Source organism: Nicotiana tomentosiformis, chromosome 12, assembly GCF_000390325.3.
Source record: "Nicotiana tomentosiformis chromosome 12, ASM39032v3, whole genome shotgun sequence".
Taxonomy (NCBI): domain Eukaryota; kingdom Viridiplantae; phylum Streptophyta; class Magnoliopsida; order Solanales; family Solanaceae; genus Nicotiana; species Nicotiana tomentosiformis.
Genome location: NC_090823.1, coordinates 55491736 through 55496979, shown reverse-complemented (window position 1 = coordinate 55496979; position 5244 = coordinate 55491736).

Sequence of the window (5244 nt, the reverse complement as noted above, 5' to 3'; positions counted from 1 at the left end):
AGTGTGGAAACACTAATACAAGTCTGAATCATGTCTATAGTCAACATTGCTTAACATAAAAAGCTTGTGACTTTGTCTAACTGTTACTCTAGTCTGTGAAGCCTCTAATGACGTACTGAAAATATTGACTCTAAAAATACTGAAGACTATAAAGTATTGATAATGCCCCAAATAGCTAGTACAAGAATTTCAACGCTCTGAGTCGTCAACCTGTAAATCATTACCTGCATCGTGAGATGTAGGCACCGGGCAAAAGGGACGTCAGTACATTTGAATTGCACTGGTATGTAAAGAAACAGAAAGAAAGAAATATAAATGCTGAAACTGATACAGAGCTGATAATTGAGAATTGAGAATTGATAATTGATAACTAAAATGATAACTGTGGAAACTGAAACTGAAATGATAACTGATAACTGAAGTGAACAATGGAAGTAAGGATATGAATACTCCCTCTTCTGAATGATGAACCAACTATATATCTGAATAAATAAACTACGGCCTCAGGCCCAATATATATGTGCACAAACTGTGGCCTCGAGCCCAAGTAGACGTATACATAACTGTGGCCTCAGGCCCAAAAATGTATAAAGCATAAACTGCGGCCTCTGGCCCAAAGATGCATAAAGCATTAACTCCGGCCTCAGGCCCAAATACAGGTATTCAACATTCAGGAATTTAGAATTAGGAACTGAGAATCATACTGCAATATATGATACTAAAATACTGAACTATACTAAGTTACATGATACTGGAATATTGAATAGAACTAGACTGCGACATGTATTTATAATATATTAATTTGTCATAACTGAAACTCATAGGAGATTGAACGATTATGAAATTATTCCATCTAGAGAATAGAAGTTCTACAACAATTCATGGAACTATGACATAATTACTTTATGAGAAAACTCGTAATAGTCATAAAGAATGGGACTTAGGGAGAATCATAAACATTCCCAAACATAAAGAGAGTAAGCCTCACATACCTTAGCTTTGACCCTTTTTAAGAGTATCACAACGTTCGTCGTCTCTTTCAACGATAATCTACGTCAATATATATATCAAGAGGAACCAATATTAGCACTAATGCTCCTGTTTGAGTAACTTAGGAATTTTATCAAACACCTTATGGGTGTAAAGCCTCATAGCCCTTAGTAATTGGTCTTTCATTCACCAAGTTATCATTTTACTACTTCTAGGTGATTTTATAATCACAAATAGATGTAACTAACACCGTTTCTCATCACCCAAATGTTTACAACAATCATAATTCAACAATCCAAAACCCTAGCATAGTTCTTATGGTTCTCTTTATCAAACCCATTCACTATTCTCCCAAAAACTCATCAATTCATAGTTATAAAAGATCAGGGAGTAGAAACATTACCTTTTCGAAGTTCACTCCTCTTGAATTCGAGTTCTAGGGTTTCCTTTCTCAACAATGGTGTCTCGATCGAACATCTAATGAATGGAAGGATTTACCAATGTTAATAAGGTGTTGGGGAATCGAAACTAACTTAGAATCATCGATAGAACTTACCATGGATGATGGGTGGACCTTGGGGAAGTTGGATTCTTGAGAGCTTCCCTTTCTAGAGCAAATGTACGTGTTTGGGGTTGTAGGTAACGAGGTAGGGTTTAAATAAGTTTACGCATCCCAAAAATTGAGGAGAAAATTAAAGTAGCTCGGATAAATATCGTCGGTGCGAGGCATCGTCAGGGACGCAAAGATAACTGTGCAAGGCGCCAAAACTATAGTGCCTTGCACTGTCTGGGGAGCTGAGGTTGATTGGCGCTCAGTTTTTATGGCCTTACACTATCTGTGGCCGTGAGCTTTCATGGAGTTACACTGTCGATGGCTGTGAGTTTTCATGGCCTTGCACTGTGTAAGGCTATAAGATGGACTCCCATAATCTTAGTCGATTCTATTGAATTTTATGCACCTCACTCTCGGTCTTGATTCTAAAATAATTGTTTCTAACCATACTCATCCCGATATGACTTCACATGTCTAAAAGGTCATATTAATACTCATTTAATGCATCCACAACTAATCTGGATTTACAGAGTGTTACAAGACTACCCCCCTTGGGATCATTCTTCCTCGAATGATTGTCCGGACTGTAACTACGGATAACTCTGTGCCTTAAACATAACTGATGAAAACATGTGAACACTGTAATGTCATGAACATATGTATACTAAATTGAGTGAATACACGATTGCTGAATTGATGAGATACTGAACTGAATATGTACTAAACTGAATGGCTACTGAACTGACTAAATACTGAAAGACATGGAGATTATAATATAATATCTAAATGAGAAGGATAGCTGCCTTCGACATTTCTCCAAACACCTGCCAGCTAATAGATCATAATGCTAGCTTCATAGGGCATCATAAAACACATAACATGAAAAATATACATGAATACTGGTCTGTTATGGATACGTGAATTCTGAACTAACATGGATATACGAATACTGAACTGGCACGAATATTTGAGTATTGAAGTGATATGATTATCGGAGCACTGAACTAATATCGATATCTAAGTACTAAGTTGGCATGAATATCTGAGTACTGGACTAACATGAGTATCTGAGTTCTGAACTGACATGAATGTTGTAACTGGAAACGTAAATGTCGTGATAGAAGATCTGAATACTGGAAACTTGAATGTTATAACATGACACATAAAATACTAGGTGTACAACAGTCAATTCTGGTGGCAACTTTACCGCATAAGCTACTTCCCGATCCTTCGTAGGTTCCTATACGGTCCGTTGTATCTGGGACTGATTTATACTTTCTTCCCAAATCTTATAACACCTTTCATAGGCGAAACTTTTAGAAACACCCAATCATTAACTTGAATCTCTAGGTCTCTACGCCGGACGTCCAAATAGAACTTTTGGCGACTATGAGCCATTTTCAAAACCTCTTGAATCAACTTGACTTTCTCCACAACCATCTGACTAAATTCGGTCCCAACAACTCTACTTCGCCAACTTGGAACCAACCAATTGGCGATCTACACCTTTGCACCTACAAATCATGTTTTCAATATAAGCGAGATAATCCTATTATAAGGTCCATATTTACCATCTCCACTATAGAATATATGTATTCTGAGATAAACACTTGGTTTTCTGCTGCTTGACTTTCACTTACTGAAATTCAGATACTTGGCCACAAGTTCTGCGACATTTTTTTTCATGTCGTTCCACCAATAATACTCCTTGAGATCATGATACATCTATGGGAAACCTAGGTAGATATAACACATGGGATTATGGGATTCTAACATGATGCTCCTGCTCTAAGTCCATTTATGTCTCGACACACAATCTATATTGGTACCTCAAAGTACCATCATCTCCCCCTTGTTCAAAAGCCATCATCTTATACATATGAATCCCCTCTTTTAACTACGACAAGTAGGGATCATCAAACTGTTTCTCCTTCACTTCGGCTACTAAGGAGCAACAAGTCCCGCTCTAGATAACAACTCCCCCATCTTCAGAGTATGAAAGCTGAACTCCTTGCTTGGCTAAGCGGTGAACGTCTTTCACCTGAGTTCTCTTGTCTGCCTCAATCATGAGTTATACTTCCCATATTGGATTATATTTTTAAGGTAATTCCTGAAAACACTTATATTATTGATGTGAGCTAAGTCATTGACCAGTACTCCAAAGATTAAAGTCTCGTGCAATGGCACTAACCTCATGACACATAACACATGATTTTATAGTTTTTATATCCTATGCTCACTATGCGAGTTTCAAATCTTCAACTAGACTTAATGGCGATTTTCACATCTCCCTTTAGACCAAAGGTTAAGGTCCTGTACTTGCGGATCCTTCTTTTTTGTTGGGATCCGATAACTTTCTTATCTTCTGCAATTCTCTGCACTTTACATCAATGATGACTCATCTTCTGACTTACTTCTGAGCAATCTTTCTTACTAGGAAAAACTAAATTACTTACATAAATGGAAAGCTACTGTACTCATAACCATCATATGCAATATTAATGATTTAACTCTGCTCACACTGTCAATCTTGGGAAACCCCCTTTTCGATAACTCTTAAAGGCTTATTTTCTAAAGTTTGCTCTCTTACTGTCTAGCAAAGTTTTTTTCTTCCACTGTCACTGTACTTCAGTTTAACTTAAACTCTTTGGGTTCTAACAGGTGTTCGGTGATTCAAACTATTACCCACTCATTAATGTTAACCTAACTAAGTAAATCAAATCGCACCTCTACTTAGCTCTGCTAAAATTGCTAATTCATTGTATCTAGTCAATACTAACTTACTATTGTTTTAATAACAATCTGCTAGAATCAAGTTTTCTTGTTCTGCTTTGAATAACTAAAGTGAAGCATAAGTTTATTCCTAACTTCACTCACCATCCGACCCTATTTTACGGTTGCATACTATCCTTTTTTTTAAAACTATACACATGTATCACACTTAGGGAAATTTCATCCGTCGTAAGCAAAATTGTAATATCTAAACCCAAAGTTTCTATACACTTCAAAATTATATTAGACTATAAACATCCGAGATAGACACTTAGTCACATAACCTAAGGGGGAACTGTCATATCTTTTTATCTCACAATAATAGTTGTTTCTTATAGTAACATACTAACGTGGTACTTTCTACTTCTAATTTGAAGAAGTCTGAACAACTTAGATTCATTCCCTGAAATTCAATATCGCTGCTCTTGGTTTTCCTTTCGCACATCATATCTTCTTAGTCATATACACAAGTCGTACAAAACGCAATCTTTCGTAATAACAAACATTTCTCGCTCCTATTTATTTTGCCATTAGTCTCTTTTGTGTCCAAAACTATAATGATCAATCTATGCCTGCTACGATTAAATTCATAACATGTTACACTATGGGGTCTGACATCTGAACTATCATCATCCAACCTGTGGCTCCATTCCCAAGAATTAAAATGAAATTGTTCTATGAGGTAAAACACATACTGATACACTACCTTACACAAACATGTCCTTCAGAGTATATCATCATCTGATGAATCACTTTCTGCACCGTCTGGCGACTCTTGGGTCTTAATCCAGACCTAAAACATGGGAAGATTTTTCTATAATAATTGTTACTTACATTTTCTTTTATCACCCATAGGCATCACTCTATACTCAGAAGTCACCAAAATTTGGATACACTGAAAATTGGAGATCGAGTAACTGAATAACTGA